Source organism: Mastigoproctus giganteus, chromosome 14 (assembly GCF_048544385.1).
Source record: "Mastigoproctus giganteus isolate SK-2022 chromosome 14, ASM4854438v1, whole genome shotgun sequence".
NCBI lineage: Eukaryota > Metazoa > Arthropoda > Arachnida > Uropygi > Thelyphonidae > Mastigoproctus > Mastigoproctus giganteus.
Genome location: NC_143588.1, coordinates 79761742 through 79775458, shown reverse-complemented (window position 1 = coordinate 79775458; position 13717 = coordinate 79761742).

The following is a 13717-nucleotide window of genomic DNA, read 5'->3' as shown; positions in this document are numbered from 1 at the left end:
TTTCACAACTCAATTCTTTATTAAAAATGATTTCCAGTAATTCACATTTCTATCGCCAGATGGCTACTTTTCTTCGCTTTTATGGATACAAAATTTCAATAGAATCTTCCTCATTATGGATGTCATAGACTCGAACGCGTTTGACAACCAAAGAACCCTCTGATCTACTCCAGCCATTTATTTTAATTAATTTTATTTAAAAATTTTTCTCTTTAAAATAATTCGTGGTAAAAAAAAAACTTAGGATTGACAAGAACGTGTTAGAGACGTGGAACGGTACTGCCATCTAGTGGAAACGTGACAGAGATGCCAATGACTCACATTAAAAAAAAAAAAAAGAAGAAGGAAAGAAAGAAAGAAATAGTTAAACCACGTTCCTTTCTCAATTATTTATTCTGTCTTTTGGCATCACATTGTTGTAGCTAACAATGTAATAATAGTTAGGTTTTTAATTGATAGATGTAGATTGTCGTCTGCAACAATGCAGGATTATTTCCATTGTTGCCTTAAAGATGTCGCTTGGAAAATCCTCATTTTTTATTATTTATTTTTTGAATAACACTTTAAGTGGTCAATTTGAGTAACAAAAAATGTTCGACTGACTCTCCAACTTAAAGAATCCATTCCACGTGAGCTTAGACCACCTTAGAGCAAAGTCAATATCTATTCCTAAGCAGAATCCGGTTTGGTAATATCACCTTGGCTAAAGAAAAAGCTCTCGGTTGGAGTCTTTTGTCATTTTCTAGTGGGGGGGGGAGCACTCAGTGCGCGAGACAGCACACAGCTTTACCGAATTTAGAAGCTCATCGTTAATTTGCTAGACTAATTAACTCAGTAATGGCACGAGCTTCTGCTGCGCTCTCTTTCTTTCTCTCTCTCTCTCTTTTCTAGTCGTTCATTAGTCACCGGGGATAGCCGACTAGCGCGTGAAGTGCTAATGACGGGTTGGGAACTTGGCACTAATTACGTAACTGCGGTGAGCCACTTCGTTACATAGTGCTAGATGCCGAATAAAGACCGTAAATTATTGTCGACACGACACACGAGTCGTGTGCATGTGTATGGCGATCCCGGCGCCTCCCTCGAGGTTGTGTGTGTGTAAATACAGTTCATTACAAATACGGCAATGCATTTTGCTTAGCTTTATTTATAGCAGTCGTAAAAGCCACAATCGATCGAGCGCGTGGCGACTGCAGCGCCCCCTGCCGTCCGCAGGACGAAACCCGAATTCATCACCCTTTCGAGTTTTCCCCTCTTGCGATTCTGCGTTTATGGCAGGGTGTGCACACTAGCGCCCTCATGCGGAGGATAGTTTGACGGATAGTTGCTTTCTATATGCCCCCTCCCCTCGCGAAAGTGGGGTTTTTAAAATTCGGTGTAAATATATAACACAAGCTGCCGCCAGAGGGTGCTGCTTTCGTTTACAGCATCTTCCGTTTGGGTCTTAAAAAAACGAGGAAGGCGCCCTCTGTGAATACGGGATGTTTTAATAGCGCCCGGGTAATAAATATTTAATAATGTACGGGCACAGAGAATGTTCTCGGAGCCGGTTGCCATAGTAACAGCTTCAGTTCGGGGATAAAGTCTTTGGTATCAGACATCAACCAGCTGATGACAAAATTATCGCACTGAGAGCACACAGACAGACAGGTGTCCCTTGTTAAAATGCACTTACGGATGATAAGGGCTGATGGGTGACCAGGGCCTCTTTATCTCGAGAAGCTGACAAAAGTGGAACGAAAGAGTAAACTGAAATAAATAATGTGTAAAATAAATACCTTTCTGTGATGATGTAGGTGTACCCAGGGCAACCGATACCTTTTTATGTTTTGAAAGTGGTCCTAATAAGTCTCCGGTAATCAGACTATCTGTTTATAGAAAATTAAAATAAGTTGTATTTTAAGTCATTGTTTGAAAAGGTTCGTCTATTTCATTATCCATTGTTGCTCGCTCGTGCTGCACCGAGTTTAAGTAATCGTTTGAAAATATTCGTCTGTTTCAGAATCCATTGTTGCTCGCTCGAGCTGCACTGATGAAATGAACATAGTTTTTGTTGCGTCATCAAATCATACAACAGTGACGTCTGCATATGTATTTTAATTGTTTTTTGGTGTATGGGACAGTTGGAATATTTTATTAAATGTTTTCTTTGCCCAATAGGTGTTTGATGAATATGTGATTATAGGAGAAAATCAAAGGGCCGATTTACCCTTATAGAGGAAAACTAATCAGAGATGTAATGTAGAGAGGATCAAACCATAAAACTTCGCTGCTCGTGAAACGTATTGGTGCCGCGAGTAACTTATAAAAGTATTCAAATGAGGAATAGAAGTTGCCACCTTGTTTACGGTGATGATTTACAAATGCGCATGCGCTGTTTTACGACTGTATTTGCAATTGAGAAATTACCGCGTTTTTTTACGATGCAAAATATAAACACGTTCGAAACAAAATATTTGTAAACCTTTCTTTTCTTTTATTCTTCTTTCTTTTTTTCTTTTTTTTTTTTTCTTTTTTTTTTTTTTTTTTTTTGAGAGCTGGTGGTTTTACAAACATTTGCACAATAAACTTGTTTGTAAATTCATTAGTTTTATGACAGATGGACGAACACATTTGAGATGAAGATTTACAAACATGTCGCGGATATAAAGTGGAGAAACAGGTTGGAACCGGAAATGTTACTGGGAGATCACAGATGACGCTGGCGAACCATTGGCGGGGGTCAGAAGAAAGCGAGAGAGAGAGAGAGAGAGAGAGAGAGAATGGAAAAAAGTATAGATAGAGACAAAGGGAAATAGATAGATATTTGGAATAACACGAGGCTGTAAGGGAGGAAACCAGATAGACAGAAAGTCTGAATGAAAGAGAGTGACAGAAAACGACAGGCAGAGGGAAAGATAACAAAGGAGCGACAGAGAGAAAAATGGTAGAGAGAACGACAGAAAGATACATACATAGATAGAACACAGTGATGAAAAGAGAGGTATAGCAATAGAGAGAGTGATGAAAACAGGAAAAGATAGAATGAAAGGCAATGAAAAAAGGGATAGACAGAAAGAGAAGGAGGAAACAGAACAAGAAAAAGAGAGAGAGAGAGAGAGAGAGAGAGAGAGAATGAGAAATAGAAAGATGTTCGGAATGTTAGAAGGCAATAAGACAGGAAAATAGATGGAAAGAAAGAAAGACTGAATGAAAAACAGAGAGAAAAGCATAGATGGAGGGAAAGAGGGAAACATGAACAAGAGAAAGATAGTGAGAGAGAGAGAGAGAGAGAGAGAGAGAGAGAGAGAGAGAGAGAGATAAAAATGATAGAGAGAATTATGGGGAAGAGAGAAAGACAGAAAGATATAGAGATATACAGAGTGATAAAAAGAAGAAAGGATGTAGAGAAAGAGAGAAACAGAACGAGAAAGAGAGACAAAGAGAATGACGAAGAGAAATATTGCGGGACAGAAAGATACAGAGATAAAAAGAGCAATAAAGATTGCGATAATGAAACGAAAAGATAGAAGGAGGGATAGAGAGAGAGACAGAATGAGAGAAATAATAGATAGAAAGACAGAACGAAAGCTAGTGAGAGAAATAAAGATAGAAAGGCAGGAAAGAAGAAAAATTTACAGTTATCGAACGAAAGAAAGAAAGAAAAGGAGAAAAAAAGATAGAGAGTTAGTGATAGAAAAGAATAGATACAAAGAAATAGTAAGACAAGGATAGAGAGAGAGAGAGAGAAAGACTGAGAAAGAATGAGATAAAGGGAGTGAGAACGAGCGAGAGAGAGAGAGAGATGGACGGAAAGAATGGACAAAGAGAAAAAGAAAGAGATGGAGGGAAAGAAAGAAAGAAGAGAGACAGATGGAAAGAAAGGGAGAGAGAGAGAGAGAGAGAGAGAGAGAGAGAGAGAGAGAGAGAGAGACAGACAGACAGAAAATGAACTAATTTAATGTAATAAGCATTTTTTTGATCGATCAATGTTTTGTGTCTCCTACTCCGTCCCTTATTGGTGTCCACCCCTGCATCGAGTCGCAGCCCATAGTTCACCGTGCCCCACCCACTTTACGAAACACTCCAATTTGGGCGAACCGCACACTTCACCCCAGGTGTTTACACATGACGGAAACGCGTCTGCGAGACCTCCTCGAAGCGGCGGAACTTTTTCAGGCCTAATCGTGATGCAGGCGGCGATAAGCGGGCATCAGACTCGGACGTAACCTGCGGAAGAAGAAGAAGAAGAAAGGAAGCTTCAGATGCGATGTGTTCGGATGTTGGCCCAATTCCCACGCCTCCGAAGAATTCGCTCCCGCATCAGAAGTCCTCAGAATCGAGTAGCGTTCTAGGTCACTGTCTCGATGCATGACCCGGCGCCCCACCCATACGGTCGACGTCCTCGCGCAGAGCACATTCCCATGAACTTTGATTCGCCGCTGAATATGCAACACACAGCCACTTCAAGGCTGCACTGCGCTTCCTACTTCCCAATGAACGCATTTTTGCGCTCTTCCCGACAGGGTCGGCTCGTCCGTGTCCCTCGTAACGGGTTCCGTGTCTGAGAAAATATCCTCTCTGCGAACCCCAAGTAACACACCTTCTTCCACAAATAGACAGAGAAGAGAGGTGGGCGGAAGACAGAACGATAGAAGAGAAAGACAGAAGGACAGATGGAAGAGAGGAGGACAGACAGTGGAGAAGAGAGAAAGACAAAAAAAATGATAAAAGAAAGAATGAATGCTGGAATTTTGAGTGTGAAAAGAGTAGCAGAGAAAGCAAATGCGGGAAGAGATAAAGAGAGAAAGATAGACTAATAGCAAAAGAGATTTGTCCGCGTCCTCCCCTTCTAATTTGTTTCCCCGCTAATTTCAATCTTTTTAGAACTCAAACAATTCCTTGAACAATCTGAGCATTTTTACCCTTTTTTTTTTTTCATTTAAAACTCATTAATAGGACGCATGCGCATCGTGTCCTTCTGCAAACAGAAAGGTGTGTCCTCCATGCAGCTGGTTGGTAGTGAACGCCCATGATTAAAGCCTTAATATTTAATTGAATGAAAAACTTCGCAGAGCAAGTTAGTTACAGTTTTTTTTTCTTCTTCTTCTTTTTATCCGTTAACCACCCTACGAGGCAGGGGTAGTGAACGACAACTTTATCAGTCTCATCTAGCGTTTATTAGCGAACTGGCGGAGAATATCTCACAAATCTGACATCATACCGGCCTACGAGACATCACTGCACCTGCACTTTCCAAAAATCGCCGGCAGTTTTTAACCCTCATAAAAAAAAAAAAAAAAAAAAACTATGGCGCTATTAATTATAAAATACAAAGTAATAGAACTGCCCATCGTGGGATCCCCAAACACTCCATGTTTGCCATTCCACCAACTCGCAGAAATCCATCTCGTTTAATTAACTCATCATTCTTTAAGAAAGACAAAAGCCGGGCAAAAAAAAAAAAAAAAAGAGGAAATAAGGGCACGGTATACCTTCCCGTTCGCTCGTGCCGGGGAAAACACTCTTCCTAATAAACGCACTTCACCTGAAAGGCAAACACTATCGCATTTCCGAGCGTTGATCCGCTTTCAAATGGCTTGTTTGTTCTGGAGCTTAGTGGTAAGGAGTCACAGGCGACAGTTATACCTTCGACAACTAAAGCAGACCTCCCTTTGATTTCGCCGCTGCCCGTAGATTGCCGAACTAGCAGCGATAAGCTAAAGAGAAACTTGCGTTCTAAAAGGCATAAAAATATGAACGCTATGATAAAGCTTTTTATTTATCCCGGGAGCGATAAATTACGTATCGTTTCTGTCGATTACCAGGAATTCGACTTTCTCGAACATAAAACAATACTTAAATTGCAATTGTTTTCTATTTGTAATGATTTTTTTTTGCATTTACACGATCTATTAGCGATATATACGTCAAAGATATCACCTATAGCTAGAATTTGACGTAACTGAGCACGCGACAATGACGTGTTGATTGTTGAGAGCGAGCAAGCGCATTAAACTCTTGAAATCGACTTCTTCATTCCAAAACAAGCTCGCTCGCGCACTGATCTGTTGAAATCAACAATTGAACTCGCGCTGAGTTAATGAAATCGACAAATTGTATTCATTACAGAGCAAGCACGCGCATTCAACTCTGAAAATTGACTTATACAATCGAGCTCTCTCGCGCACTGATCTGTTGAAATCAACACTTAAACTCGCGCTAAGTATGAAATCGACAAATTGTACAGAGCAAGTGCGCGCATTAAACTCTGGAAATTGACTTATTCAATACAAAGCAAGCGAGTGCATTATTTTATTTTTATTTTATTTTTATTAACAAGATACACAACAGGTGAGCATTAACCGTGCATCTGAGAGCAGAACAATGAACAGAGTTGATAACAATAACACGAAATCCAACAGGAAGATAAACATTGATATAGATTTAAACATTAAAATCATGTGTACAAAATTAAGTTCAGTTACCGGTAAAACAAATAATAATTAATTAGTAAGAGAATAGAAAATTAACAAAAGTACAATAATTAGATGAGAGCTAGTCACTTTGCAGTTTAAGAGAAGAGGCAAACTTGTGGATAGAGTTCAGAAGTGATTGGAAGTTGTCAAAGAAGTCAATGAGAGAGTCATTTGCTGATTCTGTTCAGTGGACTGAACTTCATAAAGTCCGTGGTGGCAGAGTCCAGGCGAAACGGTGTAAGGTTCCTGACTTGTCTACAAGGAGTATTGAAGTTGATTTTACTAAGGATATCAGATGCTTCATAAGTTCCAGTGATTACTTTGGCTAGAAGAGTGATGTCAGCGGTAACTCTTCTAGTGTACAGAGGCCTCAGAAGAAAGTAATTCATAACACACTGAGTGATAGAATAGAGGATTACTGTACGTAAGTTAAGGGACAAAATTTTTTTGGACTGCTTCAATTTTGTTAAAGTTTTCGTGTGAGGATTCCAGATGGGTGAGGTGAATTCAAGGATTGGCAGAACTATAGTTTTATATAGGATGACAGCATATCTGTAGTTTTTGAACTTGTGGGTGTTCCTTTTGATAAATCCCAGTGTTTTCAATGCTTTGCTGGTGATTTTAAGGACATGGGCATCAAATTAGTACTGCCGGAGAAGAGAACTCCCAAGTCGTTAACTTGGTCACACCTTTCGATGACCAGAGAGTTAATAGTGTACTTCGTATTTAATAGTTGTGGAGATCTGCTGGATGAGAGAGAGATTACTTTGCACTTCGAGGGGTTGGCAGACAATCCATTCAGAGATAGCCACAGAGAGAATTTATTGAAGCTGTTGAGAATCGGTAATCTCCTTCACTGCTGAGTAGATCTTAAGATCATCTGCATAGAGAGCAACTTGAACATTGGAGGTGAAGATGAAAGAAGGAAAATCATTTATGAAAACAATGAAAAGAAGAGGACCTAAGGGGGAGCCTTGTGGTACTCCACTTAGTGGTATCAGATGGTCCGAGTTCACTTGACTGATGATAACGCTCAAGGAACGATGCGTAATATAGGTGCGTAGCCATGAGAGCTAAGGATCACGGACACCGTACAGCTTAAGTTTTTCAAGTAGTTGTTCATGAGAGACTTCATCAAATGCTTTAGAGATGTCTGTCTAAGCAGCATCGACTTCAAGATGGTTCGACTTCAGAGGTGTATTGCCAGAAATAAAGCAGACTTTCTACTGCAGAAACCATGTTGATTCTGATCAATGAAAGGCGTGAAGAATTCAGTGATTTTTGCGAACTACTGTGTCAAAGAGCTTAGCAAGGTTGTTTTGCAAAGATATAGGTCTGCAATCAGATACATCATTTTAATCACCTTTCTTGAAAATTGTAACTATGTTGACCTGCTTAAAGTGCTTCCGATACTCAACCAGCCTGAGAGACAAGTTGAAGATCCGCAGTATGAGGGGTTTTAAGGTAGTGACAGTCATTTCCAAAATAAGCCAGGAATGTTATCTGGACCTCTAGTATAGTCATTTCTCGTGCTTTTTAATGCCGAATTTAAATCTTCATCACTGATAAAGAGATTAATGAGGATATCATCTTTAACAGGTGTGAAGTCAAGAAATGAGGCAGGTTTCGATGTATCGTTTGTTTGGATTCTGGAAAAATGTTTCGCAAACTCTTGAGCAATGCTGAGTTCGTCCGATAAGAGAATTCCATCTGCGTTATGGGGTTAACTTTCTACTGGTTATATTCCTATAGAATTCTTTGGATTTAGTTTTATGTATTATTTGGTTGTTATATCAGTGCGGTTAGGTAGAGCGTGCCGTCAGATGGGATTGACGAACAACGTCGGATATAACTGAGTTGATGCCACAGTTGATGAGGTTCTCGGTGAGCAGATCGATGTCATCAACAGTATCAAAGACCTGTTTATCCATATTGCTGAGAGCCAGGTTGAGCAGAGGTCAGTCAGCCATTCTGAAATTGAATCGTGGAGAACGTGAGTCGCATTTGACGTTATGGGAAGTCGGAATGATCTCAAAAGTGATTGGTAAATGATCCGAATGGAATATAGGATTATCTTTGCGAACATCTATCTGAGTAGAGGAGAATATAAGATCAAAGTAGGCATTTCCTCTGGTTCGAAATTTGCAAAATTGTTCAAGACCATAACTGTGAAGTTCCTGTATACTAAAGAGAGCTCTCGTTTGCAATACAGAGAAAAAAGCGCGCCCAGTAAACTCTGGAAATCGGCTTATTCGATCCAAATAAAGCTCGCTCGCGCAATCATCTGTTGAAATCAACAATTGAGCTCGCGCTATTTTGATGAAATGAACAATTGAGCTCGCGCTATTTTAATGAAATGAACAATTGAGCTCGCGCTATTTTAATGAAATCAACAATTGAGCTCGCGCTATTTTAATGAAATCAACAGATTATGTTCAACAGAGAGCAAGAGCGCGCGTTAAATTCATTATTCAATCCAAGAACGAGCTTGCTCGCGCAATCAGTTGCTGAAATCGACAACTGAGCAAACGCGCCTGAGCTTGAAACGTGTAGATTTCAAACGCGCTTAGCTTTTTATCGCTAATACGAGATTAAACAAATTTGTTAAGTATTAAAAACACTTTATTTTATCATATTGAATTTATCTTTCGGTTTATCGAGTACTAACGCAAAGCGGCTTTTGTTTATTTTGCCGAAAGGACAAATAAAATTCCGCGGAAAAAAAGACGAATAAACATATTTTTGCAGAAGTCTGATATTTGTAGGCGGTTCTATTTGAAGTCTCCTCTGTTTTCTGTCGAAATGTGTGTGTGTCCTTTGCCCTGTCGACTCGGCGGTGTTAAAATATAAAATGCTAGCCGTCTAGAGGTTTGTTTAAACTTGTCGGCAGTTCCAACAAAGACACCGCGCATTTTAGGCTTCACCGTGCATCTAAAGTGCACGAAAGAATTGTTAGTCGTTTGGTGCGGTTAAGTGCGCTGGTTGCTATGGTGATGGTCGCGGTGGATTTCTTGTGTGCTATCAAATACATTGATTGGCAAACAAAGACAAGCTGGCTATTTGCGACCTACCGGAGAAAGGACTGCCGAAAATGGGGGTGGACGAAACAAAAAGAAGAAGAGAAAAAAAAAAAAAACTCCAGAAAGAATAAAACGCATTCCGTTATTGGGGTAAGGAGGGGGGGGGGCTCATTATTCGATGTATTGATCAGACGTATGTCAAAGAAAAAAAAATAATAGTAATTATAAATTTATAATAAAATAATAAAAACAAGAAATGGCGGTTTGATCCCTAACTAATACCCGAATAAGCCACCAGATGGAACTAGTAGTAATCACCCGAAAAAAAAAAAAAAAAACTCCGATTTCTCCCTCTCCTGTTTCGTATATTTTGGACACGCTTCAGCATTATTACTAAGAGGTTCGCATAACGTTCATTTATGGAACCAATATCGCACCACCCTTCTCCCAATACTTCTTCCGAAGAGGCCACTCTGGGGAGTAAGCCCGCTTCCACTGTAACCCTACCTCATATGTGTGAAGAAGAGAAAACAAATGAATGTGTAGAACTTCGGAAAAAAGCAACTCCCCATCTAAAAGCAAGTCCTTCAGGAGAAATGTTACTCTACTAAGCTGCTATTTCCGCGAATACGCGATTCACATGTTTCCCCTGAAGTTGCCGAGGCATCCTTGTATAACCGGAATCACCCTGACCTCTGCAGGCTCAGAAAAATGTCCAACTACTTCTATTTTTACTGTGGGTGCCACATTTATAGAGTCAATTGCAACTCCTCTGGATGAAACCCAGAACATCCAACCGACACATGATGCTTCTAACCCTAGTGTCGCTATGGGAACCACAAAAGTGTCTGTTGACAAGAACCCCTCACCAATTTCCCAGGCAAGAAGACTTGAAGAGATATTTTCTGCAAAATATCAGGAGTTTATCTAATAAGCTCCATCCTCTCCTAACACTTTTAGGAGGTTGAGACTTCTCACTTTGAACTCTTTGGACCTCAGAAGACATATCACACCGCAACGAGAGCAGGTCAAGCTTTAGTGACAGAGCTCCACTGGACATTATTTTTTTTTATATTAAATCTGCTTATGATACTGTGTCAATCCCTACCCTTTTATACATCCTAAAAGAATATTTCAAGGCATCAAATCAAATAGGATCTCACCAAAAAACTATTTATGCAACGAGAGGGGGGTGTCTCAGGGTGGGGTAATGTCGACCACCCTCTTTGCAATTCTTCTTTTGTACACCCTCCTAGCCCACTGGCTGTTCAGGGGGTGAACTTAAGGTTAATAATAATCGTTGGACAGTTTCTCTGCAATGTCCACATGCTTCCCAGACCAACCAGCCCAAAATTTTGGCGGTTTAAAGGGCATGTGAAACCAAGATTCCAGGTGCTTTTGGGGGAGGGGACGAGAGGGGGGCATTATTCCGCCTACGATATATGTGAAACAGTGACGTAACGGGTTGAATATTTCAGTGGGTGGATTATAATTTATTAATTCAACCACGGAATAATCAATAATTTATTAATGGATTTTTCACACGCCATATATGGCCGCTCGTGACCTTATTTGCGTAGCAAAAATTTTAGTAGGGACGACTTTATGCATAGAACCACGCTGGGGCCCCTCATATTTAGAAGCCACAAATTTGAGAGCTAGCATTTTTTGCATTTTCTGACAAGAAAATCCGTGCGCTCATCCTTTGACCCACTGTTATCCAGCTTGAGTAGACTGTCAATATCCTAAAAGAGAAGACATCCCATAAACCAACTAGACGGCCATTTTAAAAATTTAAACTAAACCACTTGGAAAGGTTAGAAGAATCCCCACGATACAGGGCAACTTGATTAATATTTTGGCAAATGCCAACACTAGCGCCGACTATTGACCTAAACAATGTGGTATTTCACTGGCTCGTGCTGATAGTCAAATATTGCACCAGATGGCGTTAAACGACATCAATCTAATTTTATATGCTAGAATTGAATATTATAAAAATGTACGCGGGATCAAAACGTACTGAAACGCATAGAAAACAAGAAATGTTTGAATTCACATAACACTCCGCAGCGCCACCTATTTTAAAACATTAAAACTTCGATAACTGTTACGCTCTCTTTATGGACTGAAGGTTTCGTAACGTTTCTCAACTGACATGTGGAAGTCAAATGGAAGGTGGGGAAGAAGAAAGTGGGGAGATTGGCTCGCCAAACGATCACAGGGTTCTCTACTTATAGAGGTGCGCGTTTCTGGTATCCCGGTGGTATGTTTGCTTTGTCAATATGTACCTGGTATTTCACTCCCATGAAACTCAAATACAAAAGTGTGTTGCCTTTATGCGGGCCACTTCCCTCCTGTTAGGTGGTCAACTGAAGCCGGAAATGAGTTCGTTGTGGTGTCAGCCAGGGTCGTTTGGAGAGCTCAGAGCCAACGCGCATGCGTCAATTCTATGACATCATCGTTAAAAAAGAAAAAAAAAATCATAATGTGAGTTTTTTAATCCACAGACTCCATTTGTCAATATCAAAGTTAGACAATATACACTTAGTACCAAAAATATTAGTAACACTACTCGAATTTAAAATAGATTTCCAATTTCTTTTAACGAGATCGCAATATTGCGCACAGGTAGTGTACTTAGCGCGATGTTAGCGCCACTTTTAATATTATAAAGTTAAATACCGAACCGTGTTGGGCCATTAGCATGCAGTGTGTGGCACATACATATACACGGGGTGTTTCTATCATCGAAACGACCTTCGGCTGTCGGCTGAGGGTTTAGGGAAAGGGCATATCTCTCGGTAATGGGGAAGCGGGATCTTTTTCCTTCCATCTCTGACTCCGGGGTGTCTGTAAAGCCGAAATATATACGACAGTAGCAAACGCTGCCTGGCGGTCACAAATTGCCGTAACTACGGACAGCACACATAAGCCTATAGGTGGTTTCTATACATATTAACACCCTCGGTACTTGCAGTAGCTACCAGAGGCGTTCCACCCACAGACGGGGGGGGGGCAACCGACCCCTCCCACCCTTCCTCGTGTGCCGACAATCAGTGAAATACACCGGGGGATGGAGCTAATAAATGTAAAAAAGTTGCTGTAGGGGGAAACCAGAGTTTGGCCATCGCAAATTGGACTCTTTTTTTTTTTTTTTTTTTTTTTTTTTTTTGTTCTAAGGTCAGATGCACGAGCCATTACTCGCTCCCTTTGCAGAAGTCGTTCGGGTGCCCTTTTTACCAGTCGTTGCCCCCCCCCCCAAGGTAAAAAAAAAATGTTCTTACCGTTTTCTTTTAAGTATCGCGTGCCTTGTTGCCATGTCTGTTTATTGGGCTATTTTGGGCTAAAATTTATTTGTTTTCCAAGACGCCCGAGTTTAATGGTTTAATAAAGTACGGGGCATCGCCCATTGAAAATGAACACTTTCATTAACACGTGACCAATTCAGGTGGCCATTATCGGATTTATCGCAGTTTAAAAATGCAGAAGATACCGATCGTTTGGCACCATTGGCCACTAATGGTACATTACTGAGGCCCTAACGCGTTTATTTTCTACAGGTGGCGTTTTTTTTGGTGGGATGAATCGAAGGGAAAAATGGGGATGGGCGTGTCTTTTCGGGTGCACCGTCACCATAACGGTTGCCATACACTAAAGCATCGTAATGAAGTTGTAATAGAAACAGACCATGTCTCAATGTAGCCTGGAACTTGCGTTTTTCTCATATTAAGTCCGCTGACGTTCGCTATTTCCTTAATTCGTCTTTGCGACACCCACACCGCTGATGGTACGGATGTCCTAGAGGTGAATTAGCGATAGGACCGCACTTTGACTTCTGTGCAGCGACATATCTCTTGTTGTCAGATAGTTTCTCTGCAATGTATGCATGCATCTCTGGCCGGCCTGGTCATCTTCAAATATACTGGAACTTGAGGTTCATACTCCAAGACCACCACACGGCCAGAGGAGTTCACAAGAAACAGCACCGTATTTAGCAGTCACGGGAACGAACCCCGTTCACTCAAAGCACGTGTACTTATGTACACTCGCGCCTGACTGGAATTATTATCTCCTAGATAATAGCGAATGGATCCCTCTTTCGGCCATCAGAACAGCCAGGATTCGTTGTGACATGAACTCAAGTTCCATTTCGTCTGATTTTGACTGGGGGAGGGCTACCACTTAACGTAGGAGTGGATGTTCTCTTTTAATGGACCAATCTCGATCCGCCGGATA